At 46.0% G+C, this 18,212-nt stretch overlaps 2 long non-coding RNA genes across 2 annotated transcripts in view; one reads left to right on the top strand and one right to left on the bottom strand.

Annotated features, from left to right (window-relative positions):
* Nucleotides 1-18,212, top strand: part of LOC139280703 (uncharacterized) — a 115,440-nt gene that overhangs the window by 96,935 nt on the left and 293 nt on the right. The gene's annotated exons all lie outside the window — the stretch shown is intronic.
* The window catches only part of LOC139280701 (uncharacterized), a 65,945-nt gene continuing 53,164 nt past the window's right edge, over nt 5,432-18,212 (bottom strand). The window contains exons 2-3 of the long non-coding RNA XR_011596747.1: nt 8,367-8,536; nt 5,432-5,754 (exon numbers count right to left, since the gene is read on the bottom strand). This is a non-coding gene — a long non-coding RNA (uncharacterized lncRNA). The remainder of the gene's footprint in view (nt 5,755-8,366; nt 8,537-18,212) is intronic.

Below are 18,212 nucleotides of genomic sequence, written 5' to 3'. Positions count from 1 at the left end.
CTGCATAAGATAAAAGTTCACGGGGTTGGAGCATGGATAGAGGATTGGCCATCCATTGCTGTATCCACGAGATCACAGATGCTCTGCACAGAAGGAGAAGGGACGACATTTCCTTCCCCATGACCAAAGAGAAGCAGCACAAGCGCACATGTGGCTTTGCAGGATGACGGGCTTCCCCATGGTGCAGAGCGCCATTGACTGCACCCACGTCACTTTGTGGGCACTGCATAACAATCCTGAGGAATTCCGTAACCGCAAAGGCTACCACTCACTGACTGTGCAGTTGGTGTGCGACCACACACGCCGAATCCTCATCGTTAATGCCCACTATTCTGGCCGCAGCCACGATGCATTCATCCTGCACCAGACCAGTGTGCCAGCTCTCTTCCAGCCACAACATGATACTCATGGCTAGCTGGTCAGAGACAAGCGCTATCCGCTTTCCACCTGGCTAAGAACACCCTCCACAACCCCAACACTCCTGCCCAGCACTCATGAGAGCCATGGCGCCACCAGGAACATCATTGAGCAGACCATCAGAGTCCTCCAGTACTCGGCTGAGTGGGTGTCCCTTTTCCTCGATGTCTGTAGCATGCTGCATAACTTGGCCATCATGAGGGCGGCAGAAAATTCCATCAGGCATAGCTCCACCACCTCAGGAGGAGCAGTAGGATGAGGAGGAGTATGAGGAGAAGCAGGAGCAGCAACAGAGGAGGCAGCCACTCAATCGGCATTCTACAAGGGTGGTCCACGACCGCCTCATCAGACTGCAGTTCCAGTGAATTGCAGCCCACTTCCCGGTTGTTCTGCATGGTCCCATCAGCACATCAAATTCCCCTTCCATACCACAACCCTAAAACTGAAATGAAAGACCCCATCAAATATGCAACATTACAATAAAAATGTATCTCATAACATTTAACACTATCATAAACAACAATTATATTTAAGAATCACCCTTGTGCAATACATTATATTCCCTCTTAACAGTTGCTTTACCTTTTCTAGTGCTCCTTCACAGTGTGTCTGCAGCATGGCTGGTGGAAGGCTGCTGAGTGTCAGGGCCAGAGACTACAGATGGCCTTGTAGGATGCCTTCGACTAGTTGAGGATTTGGAAGGACCGGCTGTAGACTGCACCACCTCAGGCTGGGCGGCGGCAGTCTGGGTTGGCTGGATGATAGGCAGCGACTCATGCAATGGAGGAGTGGCAGTGATGGGATCAGGAATGCTGTTATCCTGAGGTGGTGCAGTCTACAGGTTCCTGCTCCACTGACCCACTGCCACTCCCCCGGGGCAGCACCTCAGCATCTCTACCAATCTGCTGGAGCACAGATTGATGGCTTGCTGCGACACAGTGAGATCCCCAATCGACTATGGTGGACCCAGCTGCGATGGCAGCAGTCAGAGCTCGCGTGGCACCCAGCTGAGACTGCAAGAGAGCAGTCTGAAATTCGATACAATCAACCATTGTCTGCATTACAGCACTAAGACATTGCTTTGCTTCTGCTTATGCTGCAATGAAGGCTGCCACGTCACCCATGACATGCGTCATGGGGCCTGGAGCTGCACGGTCTTTCTGGGTGTCCACCATCGTCTGCAGAATGGAAATGATGGGCTCCATGGTGAACGCAGAACTCAGTGCAATGTTGGAGGTGGACTCCTCCACACTTCTTAACATTCCCGAGAGGCTCTCGGGCACTTCTGCCATTGCACCTATCATGTCGGAGTGCATGGCCATCACCCTTCTTGTGAACACCTCCCCATCTAGGTCCTCATTTGAGTCCTGTGCAGCAGAGCTCACACGCAAACTCTCCCTCTGGGTAGCTGGCTCCCGAGCTAACCTTTCCCCTTGGCCTTGCTGCAGCCCACTAGGCCCCGGTGCACCATCCAGTGCAGACTCCTCTACTAAGCTTACTGCTAACGACCACGTAGTTCCAGTCTCTGAGCTGGTGCCTGCAGCTGAGAGATACAACGACATGGTCCTTGGGTCCTCCTCTTCTCCATCATCGCTATCATGGGGGGGCTCAGGAATAGGCTGGTCATCTGCTTGCTGATTATCTGAAAGCCTAAAAGGCACAAGACTCACGATGAGCTGATGCCAGGGAGGCAGGAATGGAGCAAGGAAGGCAGACAGGATCAGGAACTGGAAAGTGATAAAGCCTTCTAGTGTGAGGGGGAAGTGGAATGAGAAAAGGAGAGGGGATAAAGATACCATTGTTGCCCCCAGCGAAGTCGACATCACCAATGGCCACGACACCCACCATCTGCGGGCCAATAAGCTGCAGCGCTCACTCCTCCAGATCAGACAGCTGCTGGAGCTGAGGTTCACCCTCGCCTGTCCTCTGTTGCTCCCTCCAATTTTGTGCCATCATGGCCTTCAAAAAAAGGAATGTGTGAGTAAGAGTCCAGCTATGTGTGTGGGAGATATGCCTGCCATTGGTAAATAGCAGTGAATGTAGGCACGGCGTGAGATGAGGATGTGAGTTTGAGTAGCTGCACATGTTTGGTGGGTGAGTGGTGTTTTGCTCAGTGTGCACAAGACAGAGGTTCAGAGGCTGGCATGTAGGTGGTATGGAAGCATGTACTCACCTCGACCACCTGACTGAGGTCTTTGAGCTTCCTCCGGCAACGTGTGAGTGTTCGTGCCACTGTAGTGTCGGCCGACTTTTCTGCCACTTCCCTCCACATGGCCCTGAAAACCTGTAGCAATCGCCTCCTTGCAGTTGCCGGGAAGAGCCCATCCCTCCTTCTCTCAACTGCCCCCACCAACGCCTCCAATGCCACGTATTTAAAACACCATGCCCTCTCCCTTCCAGCTGGATTTGCAGCAGCCATACCAGAAACGTCTTCCACTTGCTCTTAGCTCTAGCTCAAATGTAGCACTGGTGAAAATGACCACCTGCAGCCTGATATAACCTCCCCTTTAAGAACTGGAATGAACCAGTGTGAAGGATTGAAGAATGATTGCTGAATACAAGTGACCTGAAATTGGGTATCGATCTGCTGTTAGCGCCCCTGCAGTGCCCCCACTGAGATCATTAGCACTTCATTTACCGCCCCCTTCCTTCCTGCGGTGGATCAAAATCTACTCGGGTTTAGACAGGGTAGATGCAGGAAGAATGTTCCTAATGTTGGGGAAGTCCACAACCAGGGGTCACAGTCTAAGGATAAGGGGTAAGCCATTTAGGACCGAGATGAGAAGAAACTTCTTCACCCAGAGAATGGTGAACCTGTGGAATTCTCTACCACAGAAAGTTGTTGAGGCCAATTCACTAAATATATTCAAGAAGGAGTTAGATGTAGTCCTTACTACTAGGGGGATCAAGGGGTATGGCAAGAAAGCAGGAAAAGGGTACTGAATTTGCCTGTTCAGCCATGAACTCATTGAATGGTGGTGCAGGCTCGAAGGGCCGAATGGCCTACTCCTGCACCTATTTTCAATGTTTCTATGATTCAAAGTTACTCCGTTGACTCCTTGCTGGATTTGTTTGTGGCTGGGGCTAATACCTAATGCGAGTTCGACACTTTCTTTGGACCACAATTGTTTTTGCTGATTTCCAACCTTTTCCACCCATTTTACGTTCGAGTATATTCTAATGATATTCGCAAGGAGTTTTGAGCATGACTTGATATCAGCAGATTGGGCGTGGGATTGCGTGCATTTTCGGGCCTAACTTTTGGGTTGTGTCCACGGAGGAAATTCTGGATTGTGATAGGCAGTTTTAAAAACTATTGTGTGTGTTTGTCAGCCCAACCAATTGAAGACAATAATGACTGAGGCAGTGAACCAACATTTAATCATTTATGTTTTAACCTTTTACCTTCTCTGATTGCTACTATTATACCACACAAAGCAAAACTATTTTGAGATTTTTCAAAAAAAGTAGATCCTGGAGAGTAAAAACTGTAATGTGCATTTGTGCAGTAATAAGATGACCAATCATTTTTATAGCACACATAAAGGACTACTGTAGTGAGTAACGAGATGTGGTATTGCAAAAAATGAGCTTAGAATAATATCCTAGTCCCAATCATGTGATACTGTATCATACATTTTCTTACACTGCAGGGGCTCATAAGCCCCAGGGCTTGTAATAAAAGTAGCTACAGTAGCTCTAATTCTTGAAACGTACACATGATGGAAATTATTTAAATACAAATTTAATATCTACAATACGATAAAAAGGAATTGATAATTATACAGGAATAAATTTTAGTGATGTTGCTTGAGAAAGAAATGTTGGCCAAGGTGTCTTTTAGATCCATCTGATTAGGCAGATGCAGCCTCGGTTTAACATCTCATTCAAATGACGATACCTATGACAACTCAGTACTCCCTCATTTTCTTCGCCTAGAGTCTAGAACTAGGGGTCATAGTCTCAGGATAAGAGGTCGGCCATTTAGGACTCAGATGAGGAGAAATTTCTTCACTCAGAGGGTTGTGAATCTTTGGAATTTTTTAACTCTAGAGGACAGTGGATGCTCAGTCGTTGAATATATTCAAGACTGAGATTGGTAGATTTTTGGTCACTAAAGTAATCAAGGGATTATGGGGATTGGGCAGGGGAGTGGAGTTAATTTAGAAGATCAGCCATGATCTTATTGAATGGCGGAGCAGGCTCGAGGGGCCGAGTGTCCTACTGCTGCTTTTATTTTTTGTGTTCTTATCTTATGTTCTTATTATACGTTCCAGTCTCTGGAATAGTGCCTGAATCCATGATTCTCTAAATCAGAGGCAAGTGTGCCACCACTGAACCCAGGCTGAAACTGACTTAAGCTGATCCTGTTCCCATCTGACACCCTCACAGGTGCACTTCCAGCAGGGGTCACTGGATAGCAATCCTGAGAAGGAACCATTCCCCCTCCCTCACTCAGAAGCTGTGAGACAAACTGTACAATCTATATCCAGTTAACTCAGCACAGACTGGGGAGTCAAACTGAGCAAGTGTGGGGCTCAGCTATTCACTCGATAAACTTGCTGGACAACCAGGAAGCCTATAGGATACGCTTTGATCGGTTCCAGCCTTTTCTAATCTTGTAAGGTTTTGTGCTATGATTTTACATCTGCTGATAACATCTCAGCTGCTACTTAGCAATTTATTGTATTCCATATTCATCTAATCATTTGCTATTTAGAAAATATAGCCTCTGGGATGGAATAAAACATCGATATCTCTGAATGAAGTATCTCGGCAGGTAAAATGCTGATAAATTAAATAGCTGTTCAATTGTTTGGAGATCCCTGCCCACACACACATTCTTTAAATATTTATAAAAAGGAATTAATCTCTACTTCCCTGAGTCATTGCACCTTGAAATATTCTGGGCCAAAAGCACAGTTAAATATCAATATCACTCTGATCAGAACTAAGATATAATAATATTGCGAAATGAAGGGGTTTTAAATTTTTTGCTTTTATTTTCCCTTTTATAAAATTAGTCACAGAACTATTACCATAACTATGTCATGTTCAGCTGCGGCCTCTTCACTGTCTCAAAATAGAATTCAACACTTCATGAAAACATAAATCATGGCCTGGATTTTGTGGTCAGGGGCGAAGGAACCGTGCTTGCCGTTCTACGCTGACGATGTCCACAAAGTCTTTGCAAACGTTTGAGCAGAGACTTGCTCGAATTTGGCATTTTATCTAGTGCGGTGCCATCTACAGGGCATCTGAGGCATCTGTGAACAGGTCAAGTAACAGAGTGGCTCTTGAACCAGATAGAAGAATCCTCACTGAGACACGCAAAGTCTAAACCAGAAAATATGAATTAGATTAAACCATATATAGAAAGCAGAATAAAGATTGGGAAAGACAGATGGGATTAAAAGAGACAGACAGAAAAAGTTAAAATGTATTTAAAATGTTATTTTTAAATCATCTCCAACACTAATTAGCTTCTGAAAGAGTGAGACTCGACACTTGTAAAATTAAAATTTCAGGGCCGTAGAGGTTATTTGCAGTAATTATCAATTGTCTTGCAGTTAAAAATTCACTACTCCTAAATGCACCAACCCTAACTTTTTCTGGCATCTTTAGTGGGTAACTAGTGGGCAAGGACCTCACGTTCACACCATTGCCTGTCTTTCAATGCCGAGTCTATCGGTGAGGATTATTATAGCGCACCCTGTGGAGGAATAGGGTATCTCAGAGAGCAACTTCCGGATTACTGCATTTTAATGCGCAAGTGCGGACGCCGTAAGTTGCTGTGCGATTTTCTCCGTAATAACTGATAGCCTTTACATAATTCTCCATGCAAAATCCGGGCCCATGTTTACATGTCAGTAAAATTAAACATTGCTAACCTAAAAGTTGAAATATTTCTGAGCTAATCCTTTAAAGACTTTAAATCCTTTAAATATTTTTGATGTTTAGCAAAATATTCAATTTTTGTCATGCATCTGCAATTTCTTATTACTGTTGAATATTAACCAGTTTAAGCATCGCTTCGATTTCAAATTTTCATCCTTGTTTTCAAATCCCTCCATTGCCCCACCCCTCCCTATCTCTGTAATCTTAATCTGTAATCTCCTTCAGCTCCACAAGCTCCGAGATATCTGCGCTCCTCTAATCCTGACCTCTTGAGCATCCCTCATTATAATCACTCAACTATTGGTGGCCGTGCCTTCTGTTGCCTAGGGCCTAAGCTCAGGAATTCCCTATCTAAACCTCTCCGCCTCTCTACCTCTCTTTCCTCCTTTAAGACATTCCTTAAAACCTACTTCTTTGACCAAGCTTATGTCACCTAATTTTGTGCCCTAATTTCTCCTAATATGGCTCGGTGTCAAAGTGTTTGTCTACAATGCCCCGATGAAGCGCCTTGGATTGCTTGACTACGTTAAAGGTGCTATATAAACTCCAGGAACTTGAGCACATAAACCTAGGCTGACACTCCAGTGCTGTGCTGAGGGAGTGCTGCACTGTCGGAGGTGCTGTTTTTTGGATGAGATGTTAAACTGAGGCCCTGTCTGCCCTCTCAGGTGGACATAAAAGATCCCATGGCACTATTTCGAAGAAGAGCAGGGAAGTGAATGTTTGGTGTGGAGGTGCGACGGGAGATCGTGGCGGAGGTGCAGCGAATGTTTGTGTCGGAGGTGCAGCAAATGAGGGTACGGCCCCAGGAGAGCTGAGAGCCCAGGGGCAGTACGGGCCAACCCACACTGCGATATGTGCACACTAGGTCCGTGCAGCAGAGCAGGTCTCCAGTTGTCTTGGTTAACCCTTGCCACTGGATAAAGGCCTAGCTCTGTCAAACCCGTGTGGTGGCTGATGTGCAACGGTCACCACACGTTAATAAAATCCACACACAGGCATCGTCCACCCTTTCAATTGGAATTCAGGACTGGAATATCGGATCTTTCATTGAAACATCTGTGAACTCATGCGGAAGCAAGTCATCCTCGTTCGAGGGACCGCCTAAGATGATGATGATGATGCTGGCCAATATTTATCCCTTAATCAACATAACAAAAACAGATTATCTGGTCGTTATCACATTGCTGTTTGTGGGAGTTTGCTGTGCGCAAGTTGACTGCTGCGTTTCCCACATTACTACAGTGACTACACTCCAAAAGTATTTCATTGACTGTAAAGCGCTTTGAGATGTCCGGTGGTCGTGAAATGTGCTATATAAATGCAAGTCTTTCTTTTCTTTCTTAAATACAAGTTGTTGTTGTTAAAAGCAGGAATTGAATATGTTTGGGATCTTAGACATTTGATTTTACACGACTGAATTTGATTAAATGTGAATATTATTTAATGCAGAAGTGCTCAGGAGTTAAAACACAACCTTGGACTGGGGAGCAATATTCCCGCTAAGCCGTGTGGCCGCACGATCCTCTGCAAGGTCCCACGCAGGCCGCTCACCAGCTTTTACATTGTAGATACCACACACACGCAAAAATTTGAATGGACCACGCATTGGGGAAGGCGGGCCGCACAGGAGGCAGTGCAGTTTTCAGGGGACATTACTGGGGAGTATTCACATTTATTCTGGATTATAAAGCATTTTTTTAATAATTACACATAAAACAAAGAGAAACTTAGATCAAAAACCAAACTTCAACATTCTTTCTAAGCCCTTGCACCAAATGTGCCAGCCTGCAGAGTATCAACATGACATTAAACTATTCATGATCAAATTTCATTGAACTTACTCTTATTTTGCAAACTGTATTTCTTCTCTTCTACCCTCGACAGAAGTTTTTAATAAGGCTCCAGAGCAATGGGGCTAGGAATCATAATCTTGTTATTGTAAAATTTGGATTTTATTAGTTATTCTTATTTAACAATGTATTTGGAAAATACAACTTTACTTATTTAGATTGTTAAATATTAACAAGCTGAATTTCTTGGTGACTAACCTTGTATTTCAGTTAGAAAGTCTTGCTTGTTGTACACTGTTGTGAATTAAAGATACTAGGATTATACAGAAGCCCATGCTCGTGTCAGGACTGCCAGAAGCTCCATTTGAAGCCCATGAACTGTTCTGGATCATGGTGGGAGATTTTCCATCTTCACTGTCTTGAAGTCACTGAAAGGAAAGTTAAGTGTATTCTATAAAGGGCATGTGATCTACACCACCAGATTATTGCCCAGGTGGTGATGATGAAAATCACCCATTGCTCATTTCTTTTGACAGGCAGCAATAAAGAGACTGTTGATGCAATAGCAATAAAAGATGCACAAAAATGAATAGTTTCAGGCATACATTACTAATATGTCCTTACTATACAGTATAAATGCACACGAGGCCCATACTTGAGAGAAGGTCACTCTGTGACCAGTTACCTTTATTACCAAGACCTCAAGTGATGAAGGTGGGTGGAGCTTCCCCTTTTATATCTGAAAGTCCAGGTTAGGAGTGTCTCCCACAAGCTCACCCCCTTGTGGTCAATGTTCTCAAGGTGTACAACCTAGGTCAGCTTATACATGGGTTACAATGATAGTTGAATACATGACATCACCTTCCCCCCCCAAAGTCTTATTGGGATCACAGGTTAAGTCTCTCTGGTGGTTTACGCGCCCTTGCAGAGCGCCTGAGTTGGGGCTCCAGTTGTTGGGCACTGGCCTGAGTGTCTGCTGTCTGCAGTGCCTCAGGCCTGTCTGAACTGCCCACAGTGACTGGGCTCTCCTCCACTTGGTTCCGGTGTTTGGTCACCTGTGGTGGAGTAAACTCGACATCATGTTCTTCCTCTGCTTCTTCTATGGGGTTTCTGAACCTCCTTTTAGTTTGATCCACGTGTTTGCGGCAGATTTGTCCATTGGTAAGTTTAACTACCAAAACCCTATTCCCCTCTTTGGCAATCACAGTGCCTGAAAGCCATTTGGGCCCTGCAGCGTAATTAAGGAAAAAACGGGGTCATTGACATCAATACATTGCGCCCTCGCATTCCTGTCGTGGTAGTCACATTGTGACTGACGCCTGCTCTCAACAATTTCTTTCATAGTAGGGTGTATAATGGATAACCTGGTTTTGAGCGTCCTTTTCACTAGCAGCTCTGCGGGTGGAACCCCTGTGAGTGAGCGTGGTCGGGATCTATTGGCCAACAGGAGGCGTGATAAGCAGCTTTGTAGGGAACCCCCTTGGATTCTGAGCAACCCCTGTTTGATTATTTGCACTGCTTGTTCCGCCTGGCCGTTTTGGGCCGGCTTGAACGGTGCCGTTCTGACATGGTTGATTCCATTGCCTACCATGAAGTCCTGGAATTCAGTGCTTGTGAAGCACGGGCCATTGTCGCTGACCAACATATCCGGTAGACCATCGGCGGCGAACATTGCCTGTAGAATTTCGACCATGGCAGAGGATGTGCTTGAATTTAAAATGGCACACTCAATCCATTTGGAGTAGGCGTCTACTACAACCAAAAACATTTTTCCCATGAAAGGACCTGCGTAGTCCACATGGATGCATGACCATGGCTTGGCGAGCCAGGAGCAGGGGCTAAGGGGGGCTTCCCTGGGTGCGTTGCCCAGCTGAACACACGTGTTGCACCTGCGAACACAAAGTTCCAGGTCTGCATCTATCCCTGGCAACCAAACGTGTGACCTGGCAATTGCCTTCATCATGACAATGCCTGGGTGCTCATTGTGAAGTTCTCTGATAAACACCTCTCTGCCCATCTGGGGCATGACTATTCGGCTTCCCCACAGTAGACAATCGGCCTGAATTGAGAGTTCATCCTTGCGCCTATGAAACAGTTTAAATTCCTCAGGGCATGTCCCGTATGTGGCTGCCCAGTCTCCATTCAGGACACATTTCTTAACTAAAGACCGTAGCGGGTCTTTATTTGTCCAGACTTTAATCTAACGGGCGGTCACAGGTGAGCCTTCGCTTTCGAAAGCTTCAACAGCCATGACCATCTCAGCATCATGCTCAGTTGCCACCTCAGTGATGACTAGTGGGAGCCTGCTGAGTGCATCGGTGCAGTTTTCAGTGCCCGGTCTGTGCCGAATTGTATAGTCATAGGCGGCTAACGTAAGTGCCCACCTCTGTATGCGGGACGATGCATTCGCATTTATGGGCTTGTTGTCGGCCAAAAGGGACATTAGGATTTTGTGATCTGTCTCTAGCTCAAATTTCCTGCCAAACAGGTACTGGTGCATCTTTTTTACATAAGAGCATAAGAATTAGGAACAGGAGTAGGCCATCTAGCCCCTCGAGCCTGCTCCGCCATTCAACAAGATCTGGCTGATCTGGCCGTGGACTCAGCTCCACTTACCCACCCGCTCCCCATAACCCTTAATTTCCTTATTGGTTAAAAATCTATCTATCTGTGACTTGAATACATTCAATGAGCTAGCCTCAACTGCTTCCTTGGGCAGAGAATTCCACAGATTCACAACCCTCTGGGAGAAGAAATTCCTTCTCAACTCGGTTTTAAATTGGCTCCCCCGTATTTTGAGGCTGTGCCCCCTAGTTCGAGTCTCCCCGACCAGTGGAAACAACCTCTCTGCCTCTATCTTGTCTATCCCTTTCATTATTTTAAATGTTTCTGTAAGATCACCCCTCATCCTTCTGAACTCCAACGAGTAAAGACCCAGTCTACTCAATCTATCATCATCAGGTAACCCTCTCATCTCCGGAATCAGCCTAGTGAATCGTTTCTGTACCCCCTCCAAAGCTAGTATATCCTTCCTTAAGTAAGGTGACCAAAACTGCACACAGTACTCCAGGTGCGGCCTCACCAATACCCTATACAATTGCAGAAGGACCTCCCTGCTTTTGTACTCCATCCCTCTCGCAATGAAGGCCAATATTCCATTCGTCTTCCTGATTACCTGCTGCACCTGCAAACTAACTTTTTGGGATTCATGCACAAGGACCCCCAGGTCCCTCTGCACCTCAGCATGTTGTAATTTCTCCCCATTCAAATAATATTCCCTTTTACTTTTTTTTTCCCAAGATGGATGACCTCACACTTGCCGACATTGTATTCCATCTGGCAAACCTTAGCCCATTCGCTTAACCTATCTAAATCTCTTGGCAGCCTCTCTGTGTCCTCTACACAACCCGCTTTCCCACTAATCTATGTGTCATCTGCAAATTTTGTTACACTACACTCTGTCCCCTCTTCTAGGTCATCTATGTATATTGTAAACAGTTGTGGTCCCAGCACCGATCCCTGTGGCACACCACTAACCACCGATTTCCAACCCGAAAAGGACCCATTTATCCTGACTCTGTGCTTTCTGTTAGCCAGCCAATTCTCTATCCATGCTAATACATTTCCTCTGACTCCGCGTACCCTTATCTTCTGCAGTAACCTTTTGTGTGGCACCTTATCAAATGCCTTTTGGAAATCTAAATACACCAGATCCATCGGTATACCCCTATCCACCATGCTCATTATATCCTCAAAGAATTCCAGTAAATTAGTTAAACATGATTTCCCCTTCATGAATTCATGTTGTGTCTGCTTGATTGCACTATTCCTATCAAGATGTCCTGCTATTTCTTCCTTAATGATAGTTTCAAGCATTTTCCCCACTACAGATGTTAAACTAACCGGCCTATAGTTACCTGCCTTTTGTCTGCCCCCTTTTTTAAACAGAGGCGTTACATTAGCTGCTTTCCAATCCGCTGGTACCTCCCCAGAGTCCAGAGAATTTTGGTAGATTATAACGAATGCATCTGCTATAACTTCCGCCATCTCTTTTAATACCCTGGGATGCATTTCATCCGGACCAGGGGACTTGTCTACCTTGAGTCCCATTAGCCTGTCCAGCACTAACCCCCTAGTGATAGTGATTGTCTCAAGGTCCTCCCTTCCCACATTCCTGTGACCAGCAATTTTTGGCATGGTTTTTGTGTCTTCCACTGTGAAGACTGAAGCAAAATAATTGTTTAAGGTCTCAGTCATTTCCACATTTCCCATTATTAAATCCCCCTTCTCATCTTCTAAGGGACCAGCATTTACTTTAGTCACTCTTTTCCGTTTTATATATCTGTAAAAGCTTTTACTATCTGTTTTTATGTTTTGCGCAAGTTTACCTTCGGAATCTATCTTTCCTTTCTTTATTGCTTTCTTAGTCATTCTTTGCTGTTGTTTAAAATTTTCCCAATCTTCTAGTTTCCCACTAACCTTGGCCACCTTATACGCATTGGTCTTTAATTTGATACTCTCCTTTATTTCCTTGGTTATCCACGGCTGGTTATCCCTTCTCTTACCGCCCTTCTTTTTCACTGGAATATATTTTTGTTGACCACTATGAAAGAGCTCCTTAAAAGTCCTCCACTGTTCCTCAATTGTGCCACCGTTTAGTCTGTGTTTCCAGTCTACTTTCGCCAACTCTGCCCTTATCCCACTGTAGTCCCCTTTGTTTAAGCATAGTACACTCGTTTGCGACACTACTTCCTCACCCTCAATCTGTATTACAAATTCAACCATACTGTGATCACTCATTCCGAGAGGATCTTTTACTAGGAGATCGTTTATTTTTCCTGTCTCATTACACAGGACCAGATCTAAGATAGCTTGCTCCCTTGTAGGTTCTGTAACATATTGTTCTAAGAAAAAATCCTGTATGCATTCTATGAATTCCTCCTCCAGGCTACCCCGTGCGATTTGATTTGACCAATCGATATGTAGGTTAAAATCCCCCATGATTACTGCCATTCCTTTTTCACGTGCCTCCATTATTCCCTTGATTATTGCCCGCCCCACCGTGAAACTATTATTTGGGGGCCTATAAACTACGCCCACCAGTGACTTTTTCCCTTACTCTCTCTAATCTCCATCCACAATGATTCAACATTTTGTTCATTCGAGCCAATATCATCCCTCACAACTGCCCTAATATCATCCTTTATTAACAGAGCTACCCCACCTCCTTTCCCTTCTTGTCTATCTTTCCGAATCGTCAAATACCCCTGTATGTTTAATTCCCAGTCTTGGCCACCCTGCAACCACGTTTCTGTAATGGCCACCAAATCATACCCATTTGTAATGATTTGTGCCGTCAACTCATTTACTTTATTTCGAATGCTGTGTGCGTTTAGGTAGAGTGTTTTAATCCTAGTTTTTAAACCATGATTTTTAGTTTTGACCACTCCTGCAGCCCCTTTATATTCAGTGGCCCTTTTTGTTTTTTGCCTTGGGTTTCTCTGCCCTCCACTTTTACTCATCTCCTTTCTGTCTTTTGCTTTTGTCTCCTTTTTGTTTCCCTCTGTCTCCCTGCATTGGTTCCCATCCCCCTGCCATATTAGTTTAACTCCTCCCCAACAGCACTAGCAAACACTCCCCCTAGGACATTGGTTCCAGTCCTGCCTAGGTGCAGACCGTCCGGTTTGTACTGGTCCCACCTCCCCCAAAACCGGTTCCAATGCCCCAGGAATTTGAATCCCTCCCTACTGCACCACTGCTCAAGCCACGTATTCATCTGAGCTATCCTGCGATTCCTACTCTGACTAGCACGTGGCACTGGTAGCAATCCCGAGATTACTACTTTTGAGGTCCTACATTTTAATTTACCTCCTAGCTCCTTAAATTCGTCTCGTAGGACCTCATCCCTTTTTTTACCTATATCGTTGGTACCAATGTGCACCACAACAACTGGCTGTTCACCCTCCCTTTTCAGAATGTCCTGCACCCGCTCCGAGACATCCTTGGCCCTTGCACCAGGGAGGCAACATACCATCCTGGAGTCTCGGTTGCGGCCGCAGAAACGCCTATCTATTCCCCTTACAATCGAATCCCCTATCACTATCGCTCTCCCACTCTTTTTCCTGCCCTCCTGTGCAGCAGAGCCAGCCACGGTGCCATGAACTTGGCTGCTGCTGCCCTCCCCTGATGAGTCATCCCCCTCAACAGTACTCAAAACGATGTATCTGTTTTGCAGGGGGATGACCGCAGGGGACCCCTGCACTACCTTCCTTGCACTGCTCTTCCTGCTGGTCTTCCATTCCCTAGCTGGCTGTGGACCCTTCACCTGCGGTAAGACCAACTCACTACACGTGCTACTCACATCATTCTCAGCATCGTGGATGCTCCAGAGTGAATCCACCCTCAGCTCCAATTCCGCAATGCCGACCGCCAGGAGCTGGAGGCAGATACACTTCTCGCACACGTAGTCATCAGGGACACCGGAAGTGTCCCTGAGTTACCACATGGTACAGGAGGAGCATATCACGTGACCGAGCTCTCCTGCCATGACTTAACTCTTACTGCATATACACATGCTAGCGCTTCCTTTTCTACCAAAACGTAGCCCCTTTCTGTCTGGGACAGACTTCTGGAGGCATAAGCTACCGGCTGTAACTGACCATTGGCATTAACATGCTGCAACACACACCCGACCCCATAGGACCGTCATTGCACATTAAAACAAGTTTCTTATACGGGTCATATAATGTTAACAGTTTGTTGGAACATAACAAATTGCATGCTCTATCAAAAACCCTTTCCTGGCTGTCCCCCCAGACTCAATCATGACCTTTGCATAGGAGCACATGTAGCGGCTCTAACAGCGTGCTCAATTTGGGAAAAAAGTTACCAAAATAGTTCAGGAGCCCCAGCAACGAACGCAGCTCTGCTGTGTTACGGGGTCTGGGTGTTCTCTGGATCGCTTCCGTTTTGGATCAGTAGGTCTGATCCCGTCTGCTGCTACCCTCCTCCCCAAGAATTCTACCTCTGGAGCTAAGAAGACGCACTTCGCCTTTTTCAGTCGCAGCCCTACCTGGTCCAGTCTGCGTAGCACCTCCTCCAGGTTGTGGAGGTGTTCTTCAGTATCGCGACCCATGATGAGGATGTAGTCTTGAAAAACCACCATCCTTGGAATCGACTTGAGGAGGCTTTCCATATTCTTCTGAAAGATCGCGGCGGGCGAACGAATTCCGAACGGACATCTGTTATACTCAAACAACCCCTTGTGTGTCGTGTTGGTGGTCAGCTTCTTCGACTCACTCGCCAGCTCCTGGGTCATGTAAGCTGAGGTCAGGTCCAATTTTGAAAAAAGTTTGCCACAGGATAGCGTCGCAAAGAGGTCCTCCGCTCTCGGTAGCGGGTACTGGTCTTGGAGTGACACCCGATTGATGGTGGCCTTGTAATCGCCACATACCCTGACCGGCCCATCCGCCATGAGCACCATAACGATCGGGCACGCCCAGTCACTGAATTCGATTGGCAAGATGATGCCTTCCCTCAGCAGGCGGTCCAATTCGCATTCTATCTTTTCCCGCATCACATACGGCACTGCTCTGGCCTTGTGGTGTACTGGCCTGGCATCCGGTTTTATGTGAATCACTACCTTGGCCCCTATGAAAGTGCCGATGCCAGGTTGAAATAATGAGTCAAATTTGTCCAGGACCTGTGAGCATGATGCTCACTCCACAGAAGAAATTGCATTGACATCGCCCCATTTCCAGTTCATGACAGCAAGCCAACTCCTCCCCAGTAGTGCGGCACCATCCCCGGGACAATCCAGAGTGGCAACCTGTTCTCCAAATCTTTGTGGGTGACGACTACCGTGGCGCTGCCTAGCACCGGAATGATCTGCTTTGTGTAAGTCCGTAGCTGTGCGACAATCGGCACTAGTTTTGGCCTCCTGGTCTTGGACACCCACAACCTTTTGAACTGTTTGATACTCATCAGGGACTGGCTGGCCCCCGTGTCTAGCTCCATTAATACTGGGATGCCATTGAGGAGCACTTTCATCATTATCGGTGGCGTACTGGTATATGAACTGTATATGTGCTCCACATGAACTCGCTGAATTTCAGCTTCCAGCGATTTCCCCCAGTATTCATTTGGCCTAGGAGGGTTTACATCGGGCCCGTCCTTCTCATACATCAACCTGGCTGCAGGCTTCCTGCACATACGTGCCAAGTGACCGCTGACGTTGCAGTTTCTGCAGGTATATTGCTGATACCTGCAAGCTCTGGCTGGGTGTTTGCCTCCACACCTCCAGGATAAGCTGGAGGCCCCGTTGTTGGAAAGAAAAGGTCCATTACCAGTTGATCGTCTCTGACTGTTTCTGTAACTGTCCTTGAGCGCACCATTAACAGGTGTTGATGGCCCCATTATTGGCTGCATTGTCCATTGCGATGGCATGAATCGCCGTTCAGCTAGCCATTGTCCCTGTTGAATTCCCCCTTTGGGTTCGACTACATGCTGGGGCATGTCCGATTGCCCTTGTCTGCCTAGAGAACTGTGTGCCGTGTTAACAATGTTGAGTCCCTGGTCATTTGCCATATTTGAGCCAAGATTTTTGTCATACATCATTCTGGTCTCTTCCTCCCCTGAGATAAATGTCTGGGCTATCAGAGCTGCCACATCCAAGGTCAAGTCTTTGGTCTCAATCAGTTTCCTGAAAACCCCAGCGTGCCTGATGCCCTCAATAAAAAATTCTCGCAGCATCTCCGCTCTGCATGCATCTGGGAACTTACATAAGCTTGCCAGTCGCCGGAGATCTGTCACGAAGTCTGGAATGCTTTGCCCTTCTCGCCGCCGATGCGTGTAAAACCGGTGTCTCGCCATGTGCATGCTGCTCGCCGGTTTAAGGTGTTCCCCGATCAACTTACTGAGCACTTCGAACGTCTTGTCCGTCGGCTTCTCTGGCGCAAGAAGATCCTTCATCAGGGAGTACGTTCTGGATCCACAAACCATCAGGAGATGAGCCCTGCATTTGTCAACTGAATCCTGTCCCAACCATTCCTTAGTGACAAAACTTTGCTGTAGTCTCTCAATAAAGTCGTCCCAATCATCACCAACACAGTCCCTCTCTTCTGTGCTGCTAGTGGCCATGCTCGTGTGATTTAAATCCCAGTTTTTCGTCGCCAATAATATGTCCTTACTATACAGTATAAATGCACACGAGGCCCATACTTAAGAGAAGGTCACTCTGCAACCAGTAATCTTTATTACCAAGACCTCAAGTGATGAAGGTGGGTGGAGCTTCCCCTTTTTTACCAGAAAGTCCAGGTTAGGAGTGTCTCCCACATGTTCACCCCCTTGTGGTCAATGTTCTCAAGGTGTACAACTTAGTTCAGCTTATACATGGGTTACAACGATAGTTGAATACATGACAATTACAGAGGAAACAAAGCAATCATGTTCCACTCGGCCGAGGGAGGGGGGGAGGATGCGGAGAAAGATGGAAATTGAACAAGTGAAGTCATGGGGGGATAAGAGGAAATGAAATCTACAGAGAGTTAAAGGACAGAGTTAAGTTGAAGAATAAGGTTATGGAAGTTAATAAACTGCTCCGGGAAACCAAAAGAGAAAGCAAATTAAGACTTCAGGGAACATGAACCACAACATCAAAGCCTTTTATGAATATATTAGTGAATCTGTAGTATTTTGTGCGTCTTTGTGAGTCAGGTGATTATGGGGTAAGAATTGATATGGAATTAATATATTTAAAAAAAGAATATCTTTATGATATTGCTGCACATAGAAATCAAAGCAAATGTTTCCCAAACTTAGATCAGCTGGAGCCACAACTCCTAGTGAATTACCTCATTGGACCATGTATGCATTTAATTATGAAAATGGTGAACAGTCCATATTTGAAAAATTAATTAAAAGCATCTGCATTGATCATACTGTTGTCAGAGTCTATGTAACACTGCATTGATAACAGGAAATTGTGACATGCAGGGCTGGGAGCTTGGTCTTTAATGAGGATGCAGCTGCCAGGGAGAGTGTTCGGAGGATTTCAGAGATGAAGGACAAATGGAATGAAATGGCATTTGTGCTTATAGAAAGCAG

Source organism: Pristiophorus japonicus, chromosome 15, assembly GCF_044704955.1.
Source record: "Pristiophorus japonicus isolate sPriJap1 chromosome 15, sPriJap1.hap1, whole genome shotgun sequence".
Classification (NCBI taxonomy): domain Eukaryota; kingdom Metazoa; phylum Chordata; class Chondrichthyes; family Pristiophoridae; genus Pristiophorus; species Pristiophorus japonicus.
This window is presented reverse-complemented; position numbering and strand designations above follow the sequence as displayed.